The sequence below is a fragment of the Podarcis melisellensis genome (genome assembly GCF_964234715.1).
Source record: "Podarcis melisellensis genome assembly, chromosome: Z".
In the NCBI taxonomy this organism is placed as follows: domain Eukaryota; kingdom Metazoa; phylum Chordata; class Lepidosauria; order Squamata; family Lacertidae; genus Podarcis; species Podarcis melisellensis.
Window position 1 is genome coordinate 30,961,877 of NC_138547.1, and position 22,080 is coordinate 30,983,956.

Consider the following 22,080-nt stretch of genomic DNA (forward strand, 5'->3'; position numbering starts at 1 on the left):
GAGATGTTTCACCCTGCTGTTCCAAGATTGGACTGTTCTAGTTCTTGCTCAAGGGAAGTTGGTTTGTAGACCATATCTCAAAGCCAGTGGTAAAGATGAACGGCAGTGGCCACAGGAACACCTTATCAGAGAAGACACAGACACCTCCTAGTGGAAATTTAGCTCCAGGTTTAGCTCCTTCAAATTGCAGCCTACTCTCCCATGTCATACACGAAAGCAACATAGTCCCTTGCACATTTCACTTTCAGCTGCAAGGCACATGGTTGGGAATGAGTTGTTCTTACTGAGTACCAGTCCAAATAACTTTTGCTACTACAGAACAGACTATATGGCCCAGTTTCAGCCCCAGGTTGGGATAAGTGCCATGTTCCCAGTAAAAGTACCTACAGGGAGCCTCAGTTTATATCCACCAGATAAAGGAGATCAGGATAGGCAAGGACTTGCTGTAGCCACCAGTTAATAAACCAGAATACTTACAACTTGTCTAAAAGCCACAAACACACAGGCATTTGTGGGTGGTGTGGCAATGATATAGATCACTTGCAGAAACCAAGAACAAGGTGTGAATAGGGCTGTCTTCTGAAGCAAAGATCAGGCACCCATGAGCAGAGGGCATTTTGTAGTGTAGGAAGATGACAACAAACACAAAATGCAGACAGCTAAAATTTCCTCAAGGCAGACACCTAAAGGGTGCTAGATGAGAGTGATGCTCTATCAAGTTGCGATCAGATACCACATTAAATTCCATTAGGGACATATGAAGTTGGCTTATGGCAGCTCAGTCTATTTGCCCATCCAAGTCCCATAATGTCTATTTTGGCTGGCAGCAGCTCTCCAGCGTCTTACTGATCAAGACTGTTACAGAAGCAGCATTTAAAAACCATATTGTCAGGAAAGCATTGTTTAATGTTTGGATAAGATATAAAGATCTATTGGAAAATAAAACCCCAAAGTGGTTGTCCCCAATGGAAGCAAAAGCTCAGAAAAAGCTCAATATGGAGGCCAAATGGCCGAAATATTGGGAAATTTTGGAACAAGAAGGAGATAGACTGAAACTGCAGAGTTTTGAGAAACTAAAGAACAAAGTGCGAGATTGGCTTCATTATTATCAGATAATGGAGGCATATAATTTGGACAAGAAAATTGGCTTCCAGGTGGAAAAATCAAAACTAGAAACAGAACTGTTAGAACCCAAAACTAAGATTTTGTCAAAGATGTATAACTTGCTGTTGAAATGGAACACTCAGGATGAAACGGTGAAATCTGCTATGATTAAATGGGCACAAGATGTTGGACATAACATTATGTTTGCTGACTGGGAACAGTTATGGACCACAGGTATGAAGTTTACGGCATGTAATGCCTTAAGAGAGAATATTATGAAAATGATTTACAGGTGGTACATGACCCCAGTCAAGCTTGCAAAAATTTATCATTTGCCCGATAATAAATGTTGGAAATGTAAAGAAAATGAAGGTACATTTTTTCACCTTTGGTGGACGTGCCCAAGGATTAAGGCTTTCTGGGAAATGATTTATAATGAAATGAAAACGGTATTTAAATATACCTTCTTCAAGAAACCAGAGGCCTTTCTCCGGGGCATGGTCAGCCAATTGGTGCCAAAGAAGGATGGAACTGTAATGGTTTGAACATTCCTCGAAAGAGGAAGAATGTTTTTCATATTTTACAGAAACAACAATTGGATCTGATTTGCCTGCAAGAGACACATGTGACAAGGAAACATAGAAAGCTGCTTATTAATAAAAAATTAGGACAGGAATTTATTTCATCAGACAGAGTGAAAAAAAGAGGAGTGGTTATATATGCAAAGGATAAATTGTCACCGAAACAAATATTTAAAGATGAGCAAGGAAGATATTTGGCAATTGAAATTCAAATTCAAGGACAGAAATTTTTGATTCTAGGAATTTATGCGCTGAATGAAGGCAAATCTGAATTCTTTAAGAAGCTACACGAGATCCTCTTGGATTATCTGGACATTAATGTAATCTTGATGGGAGATATGAATGGAGTTGTCTCTACAAATATGGACAAAGCACAAAGACAAGTGATTACTAAAGATGGAAGATTGCCAAAAACCTTTTTTGAAATGACTGACAATATGGACTTGGTGGACATTTGGAGAGTAAAAAATCCTCTAGAAAGACAAGGAACCTTTTTTTTCTGAAACTAAAATGACCTGGACTAGAATTAACCAAATTTGGGTTACTAGAGGACCGGCATCAAAGATAAAAAAAGTGGAAATCTGCCCAAAAACTTGCTCCGACCACAACGCCATGAAGATGGAGATGAACCAAACAACTGCTGGCACCTTTAGATGGAGGATGAATGACACACTATTTAGAGATAAAGAATTTTGTAAAAAGGCCCAAAAAACACTAAAAGACTATTTTGAGATAAACATGAGGACCAATGTGGAAAAAAGAGTAATCTGGGACGCAAGTAAAGCCGTTATGAGAGGTTTCTTGATACAGCAAAATGCAATAAAAAAGAGAAGCCAAAATGAGAAAAAAGATAAAATTTTGGAAAAAATCAAAGAAGGAGAAAAGAAATTAAGATCCAAACCGAAGTCTCAGGAGATTTTGAGAGAAATTAAATTATATCAAACCCAATATATGGAATTGATGAATCAAGAAATAGAATGGAAAATCAAACAAATGAGACAGAAAACATTTGAATCAGCGGATAAATGTGGGAAACTTTTGGCTTGGCAATTGAAGAAAAGACAGAAATTAAATACAGTGACAAACTTAGAAGTGGATGGAAAGAACATTAACAACCCAGCTGAAATTAGAAGTTGCTTCCAGAGATACTTTAAACAATTATATGCACAAGGGCCACAAAAAGACACTGATATAGAACAATTTTTGGAGAAAAAAGGGATGAAGGAAATTTCAAGTGAAAGTAAAGCAATTTTAAATCAGAAAATAACGGAACAAGAAATAGAAGGTGCCATTCAAAACATGCAACTGGGCAAATCTCCGGGGCCTGATGGGTTGACTTCCAAATATTATAAGACTTTAAAAGACTGGTTAATACAACCTTTGAAGGAAGTCTGTAATGAAATTTTGGAGGGGAAAGAAGCACCTGAAACGTGGAAAGAGGCTTTTATCACGCTTATACCAAAGACAGAGACTGAAAAGACTCAACTTAAAAACTACCGCCCAATTTCCCTATTAAATGTGGATTACAAAATATTTGCTGACATTTTAGCTAAGAGACTGAAAAAAGTTTTGATGGGGGAGATTCATAAGGATCAATCGGGCTTTCTCCCGAGAAGGCATCTATCAGAAAATGTAAGGAGTATAATAGACACGTTGGAAATGCTAGAAGTAAATATAAATACAAAAGCTGTTCTGATATTTGTGGATGCGGAGAAAGCCTTTGACAATATTTCTTGGACCTTTTTGAAGAAGAATCTCCATGGGATGGGGGTAGGCCAAGGCTTTGAAAATGGTATAGGCGCAATATATTCTGAACAAAAAGCAAAGTTAATTGTAAATAATGTAGTAACAGAAGAATTTAAGATAGAAAAAGGGACACGTCAGGGGTGCCCAATTTCCCCACTTCTTTTTATTTCGGTCCTGGAGGTTTTGCTAAACATGATAAGAGAAGACCAGCAGGTTAAAGGGGTGCAGGTCGGAGCGAAACAATATAAACTAAGAGCATTTGCAGATGACTTGGTACTTACATTACAAGAACCAGAATCTAGTATCAAAAGGGTTTTGGAATTAATTCAAGATTTTGGTCAAGTGGCAGGATTTAAATTGAACAAATTTAAGACTAAGGTATTAGAGAAAAATCTAACAGCAGAAGAGAAGGAGAGGTTTCAGAATGAAACAGGTCTAACTGTGGTTAAGAGTGTAAAATATTTGGGGATTAATATGACAGCTAAAAATATGAACTTATTTAAAGATAACTATGAGAAATGTTGGAATCAAGTGAAAAAGGATTTAGAAATCTGGTCAAAATTGAAGCTTTCCTTGTTGGGTCGAATCGCAACTATCAAAATGAATGTATTGCCTAGAATGTTATTTTTGTTCCAAACATTGCAAATTGTTGACAAAATGGAGTGTTTTAAGAGATGGCAACAAGATATTTCCAAATTTATCTGGCACGGCAAAAAACCCAGGATAAAATTTAAGATTTTAACTGATGCAAAAGAAAGGGGGGGATTTGCCCTGCCAGACTTGAAACTTTATTATGAATCAGCAGCTTTCTGCTGGTTGAAGGACTGGTTGCTTCTCGAGAACACAGACATTCTAGATTTGGAAGGATTTAACAATTTCTATGGGTGGCATGCATATTTGTGGTATGACAAGGTTAAGGTTCATAAAGGCTTTAAAAACCATATTGTCAGGAAAGCATTGTTTAATGTTTGGATTAAATACAAAGATTTGTTGGAGAATAAAACTCCAAGGTGGCTGTCACCAATGGAGGCAAAGGCATTGAAAAAACTTAATATGGAGTCCAAATGGCCAAAATATTCTGAAATTCTAGAACAGGAGGGTGACAAGTGGAAATTACAGAGTTTTGAGAATCTAAAAGATAAAGTGCGAGATTGGCTCCATTATTATCAAATAATGGAGGTTTATAAGCTGGATAGGAAAATTGGTTTCCAGGTGGAGAAGTCAAAATTGGAAACAGAACTGTTAGAATCCAATACCAAGAATTTGTCAAAAATGTATAACTTGCTGTTGAAATGGAATACGCAAGATGAAGAGGTCAAATCAGCTATGATTAAGTGGGCACAAGATATTGGTCATAACATTATGTTTGCGGACTGGGAAAGGTTGTGGACCACCGGTATGAAATTCACGGCATGCAATGCCTTGAGAGAGAATATTATGAAAATGATTTACAGGTGGTACATGACCCCAGCCAAGCTTGCAAAAATTTACCACTTATCAGATAATAAATGTTGGAAATGCAAAGAAAATGAAGGTACATTCTTTCACCTCTGGTGGACATGCCCGAGGATTAAGGCTTTCTGGGAAATGATATATAATGAAATGAAAAAGGTATTTAAGTATACCTTCTTGAAGAAACCAGAGGCTTTTCTCCTGGGTATGGTTAGCCACGTGGTGTTAAAGAAGGACAGAACTCTGTTTTTGTATGCCACAACAGCAGCAAGGATTCTTATTGCAAAGTATTGGAAGACACCAGATCTACCTACCTTGGAAGAATGGCAGATGAAAATGACAGACTATATGGGACTGGCGGAGATGACGGGCAGAATTCGCGACCAGGAGAAGGAGACAGTGAAAGAAGATTGGAAGAAATTTAAAAACTACCTTAATAAATATTATAAGATTAATGAATGTTAAATAGACAGGGGCATTAAAAATAATGTGGCTTTTTCAGAGACCTTGATTAAGAAAAGGAATGGAGTTATCGAAAAACTCTTGGAAATATGGGAATGGATTTGCTGACAGGAGAATTAAACTAGGATACAGAACGGGGAGGTATGAGGAAGTCGGGAAAAATAGGTTGAGAAAATAAGACTGGAAATTATACTTGTTGTTTTTTGTTTGTCTTTTGTTTTTTGTCTTTTAGTGTAATTGTTTTGTAATTGTATGTTTACAATGGAAAATTTAATAAATATTATATTAAAAAAAACAAAAACAAAGAAGGATAGAACTTTCTTTATGTATGCTACAACAGCAGCAAGAATACTTATTGCTAAGTACTGGAAGACACAGGATCTACCCACTCTGGAAGAATGGCAGATGAAGGTGATGGACTATAAGGGATTGGCAGAAATGACTGGCAGAATCTGAGACCAGGGAGAAGAGTCGGCGGAAGAAGAATGGAAGAAATTTAAAGACTATCTACAGAAATATTGTAAAATTAATGAATGTTAGAATGATGTTGGATAGAAATTAAGTGGTTTCCAGCTGTAATGCTTTAAGGGAATATGAGAAACAGGCTCAGAAACAGGTTAAAACTTAATGGTAAGGATTTGCTGAACTAACAATTTGAATTGGAATACAAAAAAGGGAGGTATGAGGAGGTCCAGGAAACATGTTAAAGGAAAATGAGAAATGGAAAACTTGCATGTTTCTTTTTTTTTTTAATTAATTATTTTTACTTTTGTATTTTTGTTACTATTTTTTATTTTTTATTTTCTTTTTATCTTGATTGCATTATTATTAAAACCTTAATAAATATTCTATAAAAAGGACTTCCGGGTTAGCGCCAACATCTAATGGTGGATCCCCTCCGAGCTCCGGAGGGGATCGGCTCAGTAGGGATCGGGTTCTGCCGCGCCGGTGACGCGGGGACCCTTAAAAACCACAGGCGTGGATGCCTGTGGACGTGGTGACTCGGCGGGCACCATTAGCGCCCCCCTGACCCGCAAAGGAGCCTTTTTAAAGGCTTCGGAATGGGGGACGGGGAGCGGCGCGGTGCTGAGAGTCTTCTGCTTCCCCTGCTGAGCGAAGCCGCATGCCATGGATGGAGAGCGCTGACTTTTTCCTTTAAACATTCGGACTAAAAGCAACAACCCGTGAGTAACAAGGAAATTGGACTTAAAAGGGGAAATTTCTTCTTTTAAATTCGGTACGATCGGGGGAGGGGTAAAAAGGAAGTCCCCCCCCTCCCGTCTTGTAGATAATCTAAAGCAAGGACCAGATAACTAAAGTTGAGAGAAACATCTTTGCCTTTTGGGAAGAAAAATCATTATTTTCGCGATTAGACAGTACAACTAATTTTGCTGGAGGATAAGAGTCGGTTTAGGCTAAAGCGCGGCCCCCCGAGATCCAGGAGTGATCCGGAGAGAGACTGTCAAAAGATTCAGAAGACTTTGACAGCTGTCAAATTAGCTGTCAAAGTTGGGGAATAAAAGGAAACTTTGTTTTTGGTGACTCTGCTGGCTAGATTCTCTTTAATTTGGATACAAATTGTCGGGAAGAAAGGAAAATAAGTTACATTGGACTTTTGGATTGATACTGGAAAGACACTAAGTAAACAGAATCCCCCCTAGAGGGAATTTTGAGATATTGCAAGAAATGGCTGCAAGTGGAAAAATACTCACTGAGCTGAATAGGACTTTCTATCTCCTGGGAAAGCTCCAGGACCAGAGTGATATTTTGACTACAAGGGTAACAACATTGAATAAAACAGTAAAAAATCTTATGGGAACAGGAGGAGATTCGACACAAGTCATTGTTATTGAACCAAAAGCCCTTGAAGTTGGAACAGAAGTTGCTGCAGCTGGGGAAATGAAATTTGATAAATTCCAAGAGTCATATGAGGACTTTCTGGAAAATGAAGATGAAGCCACAATGTTGCGGAAGACCAAGCTAGACCAGAGGCCTGGTAGCATAAATTTGATCAAGATGCAGGCTGGAGCTTTCGGGACATATAGATCCAAAAGATTTAAGAAACATAATCTGAGCTCCATTCTTAAATACAGAGGCCTGCCTGGAAGAAAAATGGACATTATTGGGACAGAGCTTCTTCGAGAGTGGGTGTTGAAAATAAAGGATTGTCAAAAAAACCAGCAGAGAGAAACTGAGAGAGGTTTAAAAGCCTCAGAAGTTTGGGATCCAGGTTGAGAATAGATGGACTGATGGACATTGATTTGGGGATCAAAACCTGGAAAGGGTGGGTGGGATTTGGAAATCCAAAGGGTGTTAAAATATAATTTGTTAAGTTCTTTTTTATATGTATATTTTTTGCAATTTTTATGGAATGTGGGAAAATCGTGGAAGGGAAATTTGGGTCGACTTTAGGAAAAAGGTTTAAGATTAAGTCAAAATTGGGTGTTTTTTTAAATTAAACAGATATAAGGTTTTAAAAATAAGTTGAGGAACGAAAGAAAGAAGAAAAGGAAAATAATAGCATGATCTAATCAAACTATTAAGTTAAGGTTGAGAAATAAGTTAAGAACTTGTTGAGCGGAGAATAATGAAATTATAATACAGAAGGGGGAGGTGTGAGGTGGTCGGGGAAATAAGGTTTAAGAAAAAAAAGGATTGAAATTATACTTGTTTTTTGTTTGTGTATGTTCGTATGTTTGTGTGTGTTTATGTGTATAAATTGAAACTTAAATAAATATCATTTTAAAAAAAATATTCTATAAAAAAAACAAAAACCAGAAGCGGCATTCAAGTCCTGTTCACAGCATGTGGAAGATTGTGTGTTGGTTGGTTTTTTTAAAAAACTGGAGCACATCAGTAACAGGAATCATCTCTTCAGCATCTGGAGTCAGCAAAGCACATCCCCCACTGAACAACCATGTGGTTTTTTTGAGGCTGTGGTGCTCTGCTTTGTTGCACTCCCTTTTGCTGGAGCTGCCAGAGGTGGGCTTGGTGCTTCCAGGGGCATCTTTTGAGCAAGTCTTGCTTCTCAAGAAGGCATATTTGCTCCCAGGAACAGCTTTCACTCTGGGGAAATGAAAGAACATGCTCCACACCTCAGTTTCTCCACACATGAAGAATGCCATTCCCGCCACTTTTTGGAGGGGATGAATTTGCCATACTCCTCCTCCCCTGGAAGAAGAGGAGAGGTGATATTTCCTTAGGGGATGACATTATGGTCTGCGGATTATTTCACCCAATGGGGAGAGGTGATGGCAGTATATTTATGCTTGCTCAGTTGCATTTGTTGAATATGACTAGTTAATTAGTTTTGCAGATCCTCAAGTTGTTATATTAGTCACATTTGGTTGTCTTGACTCTTTTTCATGGTGTGTTTGCTGGCAATTGGGTCATCACCATCAGCAGTCCAGTGTTGCTGTTGCACCTCAGTGCCTTGCAGGCAGTAATAGAGAAGAAGCCAGTCACCTCCTTGGGTTAGATTTGAAATGAATCAACCACCAACCTCTGGATATCTTGTCAGGTGAATCAGCTACATCTGCCATTGCTATCTCAACAAGGAACAGGAACTTTGTCAGTTAATGGTAAGGAGGATCTGGTGAAACGAACACTGTGCTGCAATTGAAGTACTTCAGTCCTCAATTAATTAGTCTTTGGATTTAGACCATTTAGCAGTTCCAAAAAGCCAGACCAAAATAGGATGGAAGAAAAAGAAACGGGGACTGTGCACTGCTGGCAGGAAAGCAGGGGACAGGAAAGGCACACCTAGAGGACCCTGGGGCTTGATGGGGGCAGAGAGTGGCCAAGTCTAGGGCTCAATGTTAGAGACTTCAGAATACAGACCAGAATGGAAAAATCCAGGCAGCAATATTTCTTTAAGAAAAATATTTTATTCAATTTGGTTTTTGTCAGACAAAAAGCAAAAAGGGGTGCATTCAGAAAGAAATGAGAGAATGCCCACGAACACCAGGGGCAAACAGTTTTTATCCCCTCAGGCAAAACAATGGTTCAACCCCCCTGACCCACCCCTTAATCATTCCCATCTCAACCAATTAAAGAATTGATGATGGCCTTTCGGTTCCAAGTTGCATTATACACTAGGTGGCGCTGCGAATTTAAAATCTTTCTGACCTCTTTTCTAATTTCCAGTAAATACTCCTCGACCCCCTCCTCTTTTGTGGTTTTAACAGGTTGCTCGGCTTAGAACCTTGTGGTGGGCTAGACATCCTGGGCAAACGAACAGTTTCTCAGAACAGCTCCAAAATCCCCTGACCGCATCCTCTTGCAAACTCGCGGTGTTGCAAAAATATTGTTTTGCAAGCAGGGGCAAGCAGGGGAGAGAGAGAAATGTCTTTTTTAGCTTTTAGTTTGCTCTCTAAGATGGCTTTCAGCTTATAAAATGGCTCCAGCCTGGCTCTCCAAAGTGGACCTCTGGTCTCCACTCCTTCATTCCCCCCTTTCCATCATGAAAATGCCGACCAATTATGGTTCTGCATTTTCATTTTGATGGATCTATAGGTACCACATCATAGAGAGCCAGGACATGCGTACATGTAGCTGCATTGACCAATGCTCCTTTGTGAATGGCGGAACGGTTAAGTGGCAGTGGGAGGAGTGGTAGTCCACTCGTGGCATCTGTTGGGGCCATGGTGCATACCAGACATTCTGACTTATTGGCAGAATGGGCTATCATCTCAGCCATTTGTAACCGCTTATTGTAGGGGTTATGGACGCCCCATTCAGTCATTAGACGGGAAAAGTTAGCAGGGGAGACCAGGGAACTCTTTCCCGCTTTGGCCAATGCCGGCAAAAATACAGGAGCATCCAAAGAAGTAGGGCAGTACATACCACGCCTACCCACCAACCCCAATAATTCCATAGTTCCTCCCACCAATACTCGGGGGCCATTCCTTATATTCTTTTACTGCTGAAGGGCCCACTGATATTCGTATTCTATAAACGCTGGGGCCTCTGGGGTTATTTTCCACCTTATTTCGGAAGCTCCTACCACTTGGATCAACTTCCCAACTATTCCCGGTGGGTGGAGACCCCTGTGGTTTCCTGGGAGAGTACTATACCCAAAAGGGGCTTCCCCCTCTTCATATATTACCATGCACCCACAAGAATATATCCACCCCTGCAACGGCCTGACACACGGGGTGACTATATCAAGGGGTTCTGGTCCCAATACCAAAAGTCCTAGTGGTGCCTCTAAATTTGCTGGAGAGCAAGTTTCTACGTTGGGGACGCTGCCCTCGGGCACTCCTCCCATCCAATTCTTCCGGAACAAGGTGCCCTGTCTGTCTGTCTGCCAGTCCCACTGGGTGGCGCACCCTCGTGGCCTCTGACCAGGGCGTATGGAGGCTGAAATCCTGGGATTTTGGGAGGCTTGAGCCACCACGACAACCACAGGTGGGGCTGCAGAACTTACAGGCACCTGTTCAGTAATTTTAATGTGCACCTGATTCAGACACCCTCCCATGCAACACCTGGAGTAAGATTTGGGCCTGGTTTATTAAATGGGGTTGGTACAGTGCTCTACCCTGCAACCAGCAGGCTATTCTCCCACAACCACAAGAGCGGTCTAGAACTCGATAGATTTCGACCGATCCTGCAGCTTCCCGGAGGAGCCACATCCAAGTGCGCTGGGCAATGCAGTGAATAAAGAGCCACAGTGGGAGAGTGGGATGCTGTACTGCGGCCGCCCTATTGAACCCTCGTTCCCAAGAGCCAACGAGTATGCCGTCTCTTACCACCGGCAAGACAAACCAGTCATAGCAGAGGTCAGCAGGCCAATAGGGTCGGTATGGCTCGGTAGGGTCAGGGCAATAAGACATAGAGCAAGTCAATAAAGAAAATAAGAGAGAAAAGAGAAAGTCTTTGTGACTGTCCTTGTGATGATTAGTCGCAGGATCTCGTTGCCCGTGGTCCAACGCTTTCCCCTGGTAGCGTCAGACACAAGGTGATGATCAGCTTCAGAGGGTCAGCAGGATTTCTCTTGCAAGTCCAGACACGTGTGATGTACCCAGGGGATCACCTCGGCTACTTTCACTGCAGTTGGGGATGAGGGGGTCGCCAGACACTGTCACCCAGAGGAACTGGTGAACCGGTTCAGCGAGACTGCCGCGGGACTGCACGGTGTACGCTCGAGGGAATACCTGGAAAGGAAGCAAACACACACAACAAACACAGGGATTGCACTTGTTCTTGGGTGATGTGATCTCCCATCTGCCCCAAACTGGCGGGGATGTCTCGGACGAAAGGGGTTGGCCTGCCATATAGAAGTTCAAAGGGTGATAGTCTCAGTCTCTTGGTTGGCGCACAGGGCACAGTTTTGGGATATAGCAGCAGTTAGTTATAGCAGCAGTTAGTTGAGATAGAATATTCTCCCAAGGTGTGCTTTAGCAGCTGGGCCTTCCAAATGGGTGGACTCGTAGTAATTCTTCACAATCACGCTGGCCAGATGTTGGGGCACAAAAACACGGCTGTCTGGTCCTTCCTGGAGCGTTGCTCCTTCTTGGCTGGTCCACTGCTGTTCATCAAGGGTGTAACGTGGTTCCACATCGTCCGGAGTGAGTTCTGGGATTATTCTTTTGGCATAGCAGGCATTTCCTGGAAATCTGGGCTGCCAGTTGATAAAGGTTGGCTATATAGACATACTTCTCCAGCTGCTTGGTTGTGGCATCTGGCCTCATGTGGGTGGACACATAGTATCTGGTTTGTCAGCAGTGCTTAAGATCCCTTCTGGGACCACTGCTCCAATAACTGAGGCGGGGGCCGGTTCCCGGGCTGCTTCCTTGGCCACTCTGTCTGCCAATCGATTTCCTCTGGCCACTTCTCCTGGTCCAGTCTTGTGTCCATAACCTCAATGCAATCGTGCGTCTGCTCCTCACCTTCTCCTACCGGCAACAGGGTAGCTGGGTTGAGGGCGGTGGTGACCACTGGTGGAGGTTTCAGAGCTGCCTCACAAGCTGCATTATCTGCTTTCCGTCTAGTGACCATGTCCCAATCTCTATCATGGCCTTTGCAGTGCATTACAGCAATCTCTTTGGGGGCCCATACAGCTTCTAGTAACATCTCAACTTCTGGAACGTATTTCAGAGCTTTCCCGTGGGCTCCACTCAAGCCCCGCTCTTTCCATAGGGCGCCATACGCATGCAGGGTTAAGAAGGCATATTTAGAATCAATATAGATGTTAGCCTTGCATCCAGCTGCCAATTGCATGGCAATGCCTTTCGCTGTTGGACTTCACCTCAGAGGACAAATAACTCTTGGAGACTTTGGCCTCCTCAGAACTCTTGGAATGGCTTGCCTGGCCTGCACCCCCCACTTTTGGGTGCTCCATTGCCTGAGGAACAGCTTGCAACTGCCTTTTCAGCCTTTCTCCAACACCCAGTCCATCACACAGATGCATTGAACCGTAGAAACAACTTCCCAAAGCAGCCTCAGCCCCCTCTGGACTTGGTACTCAGCCCCCTCTGGGCTTGGTACTCTTTTCTGGGCATCCTCTAGGCCCCTCTGGGCTTCCTGGGCGTCCCACAGTCCCTTCTGGGCTTCCAGGTCCCTCTGGTCTGGCTTCCACTGCAGCCTGACATGCCGTCTTCAGTCCCTGCCACGCAACCCAGGGCTTCCCTAGAGCATCAGCCACGTCTCCTTCACAAGCCTCCACTGCGCCTGTAAACTTCTTAATGGGCTGGGCAAAGCCTGTTTCAGCCTGTGTACTTTCCCATAGCTGCTTTTTTGCCAGCCAGTAATACATGCGTTTTGACCAGGCTTCCCAATTGGCTCCATGCAGCCTTTCACAGGGGTAACTCTCATGGCCTTGCTATCACTGAGCAGGCATCTTCCTCCCCCTTGGCCGCGGGTCTCTGAATGGCTACGGCGGACCCCTCGGGTCCCTGGCCTGTGAGCCATTGCTGTGCCTAACACTGCTGCCTTTTCTTTCCTCCACTGCTTTTTCTCCCTCTTCTCAGCCTCTCCTCTTTGTTCAAACACCTTCTGGGCGATGGCCATGATCTGAGATCTGGACATGCCCTGGAACCCAGGCTGTTTTTGGATTTTGGTTCTAATGTCCTTTGCACATTGTCCTATGAAGGAGGCATTTACCATTAACTCATGTGCAGGGAGTTCAGAGTCAAAGGGGGTCCAAATTCTGTATGCCTCCATCAGGCGTTCCAAGAAATTCTAAAGCCTGTGTATTAATTCTCCTCCTTTCCTCTGAGGTAAAGAGATTCCTCAGCAATTGCTGACAATCTGCCCAGGTAGCCTCATGCGCTGCAAATATAGAGGACAGCAAGTCCACAATTGCCTGGGGCTTCTCAGCAAACGCAGGGGTGTGGGTCTTCCAATTCATCAAATCAATGGTGGTGAAGGGGACAAATAGAGGGTGAACGGAGGTGCAGGGAGCGGATTGTCCCAAATTACATGAAGGGGGGTCAGGACTTCTGCTTCTCCTGCCTCATGTACTTCCCCAATGCTTTGGCTCAAACATTGCGATAAGCTTTTGCAGTTTCTCGATACATAGGGGTCGAACTTCTGTATTTGCCCATCTCTTCTCTCAATTCTTTAACTTTGGGGTATATTTTGTCCAGGATCTGGTCACTGGGCTCTGCCTCGTCTACTTCTGGGGTGTCTGGCAGCCCCCCCTTTCCTGCTTCGGCTCCCGGGGCCACATACTGAGGCAGTGGTGGAGCCTTGGGGATATGGGGCTGTCCCTGTCCTCCCGAGGGGCCACCACGGCACTTGGAACAGACATTTTCCTGCCTGTCCTCCTTTAATTTGCATTGATCAGTCTTATATTTCTTCAGTCGGGGGGGGGGGGTCTCTATTATTACGTGAACCTCTAGAACTTCACCCATGTTCCAAGTTAAATGGAGAAAGCTCTTCCTTCTCTTTTAGTTTTATGCAGTTTCTTTTTGTGTTTTTTTTAAACTTCTAGTAGTTCTCCCAGCAGACACCTGACCTTGGCTGGTCACACCCTGTGGTCAGTTTCAGGTGTCCGGCTTGTTTTTTCATCTGTTCCCTCATCCTTTTTCTGTGGCAACTAACTTGTCAACTGTGGTGGCCACAAAGATGCAGGTCTTCTCTTGAGGTTTCTCTGCCTGAGTCTCAAACCAGGGGTCTGGTGCAGTGTTCTCTGAGACACACCTGAGCACCGAGCCATCCAGCTGGCGCCTGGTTAAGGACACCAATTAAATTGCCCTCCCTGTCTCAGCTATAACTGCTATAGGTCTAAAACCATTTTGGGGGCTTTGCCCTGCCAGACTTAAGGTTGTACTATGAAGCCGCAGCTTTCTGCTGGCTAAAAGATTGGCTACTTCTTGAGGACACTGATGTGCTAGATCTGGAAGGTTATAACAATGCTTTTGGTTGGCATGCATATTTGTGGTACGATAAAGTTAAGATTAATAAGGCCTTTAAGAACCATATTGTCAGAAAAGCAGTGTTTAATGTCTGGACAAAATATAAAGACTTACTGGAAAATAAAACACCAAGGTGGCTTTCACCTTTGGAAGCTAAGGCCCGAAAAGGAACCAATATGGAAGCCTACTGGCCAAAATATTGGGAACTGTTAGAAAAAGACGGAGATAATTGGAAATTGCAGAGTATGGAGAAAATGAAGGATAAAGTGCGAGACTGGTTACACTACGCTCAGATTAAGGAAATTTTTAAAAGTGACAAAAAGTTAGGATTCCAGGTGGAGAAATCGAAGTTGGAAACAGAACTGCTAGAACCTAAGACTAAGGTACTTTCAAGAATGTATAACTTGCTGTTGAAATGGAATACACAAGACGAAATGGTTAAGTCGGCTATGATAAAATGGGCACAGGACATGGGGCATAATATTATGTTTGAGGACTGGGAAAGGTTGTGGACCACTGGGCTGAATTTTACTGCATGTAATGCTTTGAAAGAAAATGTAATGAAAATGATATACAGATGGTACATGACCCCAGTTAAACTTGCCAAAATATACCATTCGTCAGATAACAAATGCTGGAAATGTAAGGAAAATGAAGGAACATTCTACCACCTCTGGTGGACTTGCCCTAAGGTGAAGGCCTTCTGGGAAATGATATATAATGAGTTGAAAAAGGTATTTAAGTATACCTTCACCAAGAAACCAGAGGCCTTCCTCCTGGGCATTGTCGACCAGAAGGTGCTAAAGAAAGATAGAACATTTTTCATGTATGCGACAACAGCAGCAAGGATATTACTTGCTAAGAATTGGAAAACTCAAGATCTACCCACACTGGAAGAATGGCAGATGCAACTGATGGACTATATGCAACTGGCGGAGATGACTGGCAGAATCCGAGACCTGGGAGAAGAAAGGATGGAAGAAGATTGGAAGAAATTTAAGACTTACTTACAAAAATATTGTGATTTAATGGAATGTTAAGAAGGATGCTTGGTTATAAATAATTGGCCATCACTAAAATAGATCAGGAATTGATGATAAGAGAGATTAAGAGAAACAAATTTGCAGGAGAACTACTTTATTGTAATTAAATAAGCGGTCACAAAATTTGGAAATAAGATGATAATTTGCTTGACAAAAATTTATTAATGATGCAAATGGGAGCGGGAGGCGTGAGGAAGCTCAAGGATGATATGAAATTTTGTTAAAACAAAGCAATACTGTTTATTATTATTGGAATTTTTTTTTTCTGTAAAAATCTTAATAAATATTTATTAAAAAAAATATATAGGTCTAAAACCATTTCATATTTCCTAGCCATAGACCACCTCTCACTGGTCATCAGAGAAGCTAGGGCACTGCTGGTGGTTTCCCTGATGTGTTCCAAACTGCCGCTGGTCACATAGGTACCCAGCTCTTCCCTAGCTAAGTTCTGGGATTTAGCTTGTCCTCCCTGGTCAAGCTGTAGTTACTATAGGGATCAAAACTGTTGGAGGTCTGCAAGGCTCATGTGCTTCCCAGTTCACTACTGGGCTATGGAAAAACTAGGAGGCTTGCCTTGCTACCAAAGCCACAGCTCAGCAGAGAACCCTCCAGCTTTGCCTGGCTGAACTCTTGCCTTTATTGATCTGAAAGGTTTGTATGCATCCTAGTGCAATATACCAACTTGAATAACCTAAGGGATCTCTGGAGCAATCCCCTCCATCGCTCCCAGACCTGTATGTGAGTCTGAAACTCTTCTCTCATTAGATACTCAGCCTCAAAAGATACTCCTTGTTGCCCTGTCCCAGCTAGGGCCCCTATGTTTCTGAAAGATTTGATGCCTGATGACTGAGGAACAGGCATCAGAAAACCTTGGGGGTGGTTGTTCCTTTGAGGCCTCCTCTCTCTGATTGTAAGTACTTTGGGCCAATTCTAACATCCACTCAAGGGTGTGGCCCATAAAGTCCTCATCAAAAGCATTCAAGAGGATTACATTGGCTTGCTCCAGACCCCATTTTTCAGATACTCCGCTCCTAACCGGGTTTCAAAATTCCTTCCACTCTTCATACACTTCAGGTTGTGACCTAGGTGAGGTCGCCCTACTAGGAACTGCACAACCCTGCACTCGCTTGGCCAAAGGGGTCCTAAACCCTGGTCACTCATTCAACAAATTCATTTACTGGAGTATCTGAACATACAACATAGAAAACACAAACACCAATTCCCTCTGCCCCATTTCCTTCTTCCCAATACCTTAAGCGTGGGTGGTTGTCAGGGTTCAACCCTTCCCTTACTGCCACCACATGCTGGAGATGTGATCAGGATCTCCCTTCCCCTTTTTAATTACAAGGGGGTCTCTGGCTTCCTCTGTCCCCAGGGCCCTTTGCCATGTACTCACCCCAGCCGGCTGGACTCTGCCCTGTCATGTCAACCTCGGTCCTTCAATCCGTTGCCTTCTCTTCCAGGATCCAGCAGAAGGGTCAAATTGGCTTCGCTCTCCTCCGAAGAAAAGCCTCGGTGGCGCCAGGAGTAAGCGGCCTATTGGCTCTTCCCCTGTGTCCTGCCTAGAAAAGGACAAGGGAGCTGCTTTCTGGTCTTTTGAGGACTTAAGGTCCCTATCCGAGTCACGCAGGCACCAGAAATGTTAGAGACTTCAGAATACAGACCAGAATGGAAAAATCCAGGCAGCAATATTTCTTTAAGAAAAATATTTTATTCAATTTGGTTTTTGTCAGACAAAAAGCAAAAAGGGGTGCATTCAGAAAGAAATGAGAGAATGCCCACGAACACCAGGGGCAAACAGTTTTTATCCCCTCAGGCAAAACAATGGTTCAACCCCCCTGACCCACCCCTTAATCATTCCCATCTCAACCAATTAAAGAATTGATGATGGCCTTTCGGTTCCAAGTTGCATTATACACTAGGTGGCGCTGCGAATTTAAAATCTTTCTGACCTCTTTTCTAATTTCCAGTAAATACTCCTCGACCCCCTCCTCTTTTGTGGTTTTAACAGGTTGCTCGGCTTAGAACCTTGTGGTGGGCTAGACATCCTGGGCAAACGAACAGTTTCTCAGAACAGCTCCAAAATCCCCTGACCGCATCCTCTTGCAAACTCGCGGTGTTGCAAAAATATTGTTTTGCAAGCAGGGGCAAGCAGGGGAGAGAGAGAAATGTCTTTTTTAGCTTTTAGTTTGCTCTCTAAGATGGCTTTCAGCTTATAAAATGGCTCCAGCCTGGCTCTCCAAAGTGGACCTCTGGTCTCCACTCCTTCATCAACAGTGAAGCTTCCTACTCATGGACCATCTTGCTCAGATTGTTTGCACTCACCTTTCTGCGTATCTCCAGGGTTTCAGACAGGAATCTCTTCCAGCACTACCTGTAGAAGCCTCCTGGAGCTTTCTGAAGACCAGGCCAATGCTCTACCACATTGATTCAAGAGGTCAATTTCCCGAAGGGTGGGTCGAGGCGATAATCATCTCAATTTATAAAAAGGGTGTGATGGCCTGGGAATCCGATTCAGAGGCTGAACCAGAGGAATCCCAGCCTGCACAGGAGTCCCCACCTCCAGGGCCAGCTGAACTGGGGCAGGGTCTTGATTCTGAACTGCCCGCACCTGTGCCGGATCCTCAGGAGCAGGCACCAGGTGAATCCACTCTGGCTCTGGAGGTGGTTGAGGACACAGTGCCTACAGGTGTGCCTCTCCCAGCCCTGTCAAGGGAAGGTGAGTCTCCCCCTGGGTCCATTTACCCTCCAGCCTCTCCTGAGCTACAGAGGCTCAGGGCAGAGAGGCGGAGGGAACTGGTTTCTCCCAGGAGGAGTGCTCACCTTAAGGCCAGGAGAGGCGGGTCTCCTGGGGGCCAGGACCGCCCCTGGCCTCAGAGAATATAAAGGCCAGTCAGCCCGGTCCCAGGTTGTGGGAGCAACATCGTTGAAGAGCTGTTTCGGCCAGCACCCAGTCCTATTCCTCCAGAGTTCCTGTCCTTGCCTGGCTCCTCGCTTTGGACTCCGCTTTGCCTGTGGAGGACTGTCTGCCGACCCTCGACCCAGGTCCTGGACCTCGCCCTGCAGTAACCGCACCCTGGGACCAGCACACCTGGTAAGTTACAGACCTATTAGTCTTTCACCCATACCTAGCAAATTATATGCAAAACACCTCTATATCAAGTTAACCAGATGGATGTACGCTGAGGCTATCTTGGCGGAGGAGAAAGCTGGATTTAGGCAAGGCAGATCTACCATAGATCACTGTTTTGTCTTAGCACATCTTATTGACAAATACGCCAAGAAAACCTGTGGGGTCTTATATGCAGCCTTCATTGATTTGAAGGCTGCCTTTGATTCAATTTCACGAGTAAGACTCTGGGCCAAATTGAATACATCCAGTATAGATAAAAGATTATTATTTTTGACTAATGGCCTATATAAAGATACTATGTTGTACATAAGATCCTCCACAAATGGCCAACTCATAGGCCCTGTACCAGCCACCAAGGGGGTTAAGCAAGGCTGCATTTTAGCCCCAGCTTTATTTAACCTATATATCAATGACATGGTGAAAAGCCTAACATCTCCGGAGTTCCATGCTCCTAAATTGGCCACAAAACCAATCTCAGTGCTCTTATATGCTGATGAGGGAGCTGCGGAGAGGGCGGGCGGGGGAGAGACAGTCAGAGAGGAAGAGAAAAGAAAGGAAGAAACAGGAGAGAAGGGAGGAAAACCAGGATAAAGGGGAACTGCCCCGCTCCCTCTGGGTCGCCATTCGGAGATGGGGCGCAAAGCAAATAGGCAAAGGGTTCTGCCACAGCCCCACCTGGCGGAAGGGTCTTTCTTTCCCCTTTCTCCAACACCTCCCTCCCCCCGTTTTGGTTTATGGAGAAAAAGAAAATGGTCACTCAGGGTAACCAGGAGCCGACAGCCACTCCTGACACAATGGTCCAGCCATTCACAACAATCCTATTTCCACCTCCCCCACAGAATGGGATCCCCACAGAGTATGGCGTACCCCACACTCAGGACTATGCAGGCCAGACCAGCGAGCACAATCTGACAATCTACGGGAGTACACAGGTGCACGGAGAACAGAACACGAACACAGCCACCACACAGAATGGATCTCTTATGCAGACAGACGGATTGCCAGCCGTCACAGACACAAAGCAAGGAGAGTACCGAGAGCAAATCTACTCCAAAGCGGCTGCATGTCTCCAACATTCCCTTCCGCTTTCGGGATCCTGATCTCAGGCAGATGTTTGGGCAATTTGGCAAAATCCTTGATGTAGAGATAATCTTTAATGAATGTGGCTCCAAGGGATTCGGGTTCGTAACTTTCAAGAATAGTGCTGATGCAGACAGGGCCAGGGAGAAATTACACGGCACCGTGGTAGAGGGCCGTAAAATAGAGGTTAATAATGCCACCGCCCATGTGATGACTAATAAGATGGTCACACTGTATGCAAACGGTTGGAAGCTGAGCCCTGTGGTTGGAGCAGTGTATGGCCTTGAATTATATGCAGTTCCAGACTTCCCTTACCCAACTGCAGCCACCACAGCAGCCGCATTCAGGGGAACTCATCTAAGGGGCCGAGGGCGGACAGTGTACTGTATGGCGCAGTGAGAGCAGTACCTCCAACAGCCATCCCAGCTTACCCAGGTGTGGTTTACCAGGACGGATTTTACGGTGTTGACCTCTATGGTGGATAGGCAGCCTACAGATATGCACAGCCTGCTACCGCAACGGCAGCCACTGCTGCTGCAGCGACTTACAGCGATGGTTATGGCAGGGTGTACCCAGCAGACCCTTACCACGCCCTTGCCCCTGTCACTAGCTATGGAGTTGGCGCTGTGGCAAGTTTATACCGAGGTGGCTACAGCCGATTCACCCCTTACTGAAGTGACATGAGCCCCCTGCAAGTGGGACAGCCCCCCCAGTTCATGAGGCCTGGCTATTGCAAAATTTACTAGTAGAGGAACTCTATAGCAAGAAGAGGAAAACAAAAGGAAAAAAAATGAGAAATACTTTTTTATACCTCACTATGTTCTTTGAATATATATATTTCTTTTAAATTTCTGCCTTTAATTCTTTTGTTCCAAAGATTGTGCATTTTTGGGGGGTTTTCGATTTTGTTTTTTTAAAAACTGTGGTAAACATAATGCATTTCCATGTGTGTATATGCGTAGCTTATCCTACCAATCATAAAAAGAAATGAATAGTGCTAAGGAGCACCATTAGGAACCAGTATCATGAAACTAAATTAGGAACATGCAGACATTTTATTTTACCTGGGTCTGGTGCCTGAGGCCTGCGATACACAAGGAATAGGCCCCTCTGCCTGCAAAGGGCAGTGCTGATTGGCTGCAGCTAGAACCTGCATGCTGTTTGGAAACGCAAAATGTTCCCTTTTTATCATCACCTGACAAACATGGGCTCAGGACAGTTCTAGAAGTGTCAAGATTTTAGAGTTTTCAAGACAAGACTCCTCAAAACTGCCCAAAGACTTAGTCTGTTAATGGTTTTAGGGGGACAAGACTTGAAATACATTTATGATCTTGCTGCTTCTATACATAAGCCCCCCCCCCTTTAGTGATTAACATCCACTACCAAGGCTGTCCTTAGTTTCTTTCACTTGCTATGGTCTTCCTCTCTTCCTGTCCTTCCCCTCTTTTCTTTTCTGGAGGAGCAGCAGATGTGGGACAACGACTGCAGAACTTGAAGCCATGGTGGAGAGTTACATCTCCAATAACAAGGAATCTGATGGCCATGTCGTGCACACCCTGAAGTTATAGAAGAATGTTTTTTTATGGGGGGGGGGAGCTTGCACCAGTGCCACTCTGAGCTAATCAGTCACCCAGTTTCCAAGATCCTTCTTTTCACCCTAAGATACTTAGCTTTGCTGCAAGTATGCCACCAAAAAAAATGCATGAAGAGAAGCATATGGCCTGGGTAATGAACCTAGAAAAGCAGCAGAGGCAGTGGGAACGATATTTTGTGTTGCAAAACTATACTTAAAGTAATCCTTGTGTAGCTTCAGCGTCTGGGGACAAGCAGAAATATATTTCATATGCTGATGATGCGGTCCTCCTATCCCGAACAAAAATAGGCCTTAAAAGGTTGATAGGAGAATTCTCAGCATACTGCACGAGAGAAGAGCTGGTGGTAAACTATAATCTATGCCCAGGGGCCTTGTTCTTTAGCTATGCGATCAAATTCTCTACCTCCACTGTGGTTACAGGTGGCCTGTGGTTGCAGGTGTGAACCCTCTGGTTGAATGCTTGGCTTGTTAATGTTTGGCTTGTTAAACTGAGCTTCCTTGTCATAATACAATGATTGAAAGTATC

General features: G+C 44.0%; 1 protein-coding gene and 1 pseudogene across 13 annotated transcripts in view; one reads left to right on the top strand and one right to left on the bottom strand.

Moving 5' to 3' along the window:
- Positions 1 to 22,080, bottom strand: part of LOC309362013 (putative G-protein coupled receptor 34) — a 302,268-nt gene that overhangs the window by 13,600 nt on the left and 266,588 nt on the right. The gene's annotated exons all lie outside the window — the stretch shown is intronic.
- LOC309361352 (RNA binding protein fox-1 homolog 2 pseudogene) lies at positions 18,769 to 20,991 on the top strand (annotated as a pseudogene). The gene has a single exon. The product of its transcript is annotated as an RNA binding protein fox-1 homolog 2 pseudogene (transcript).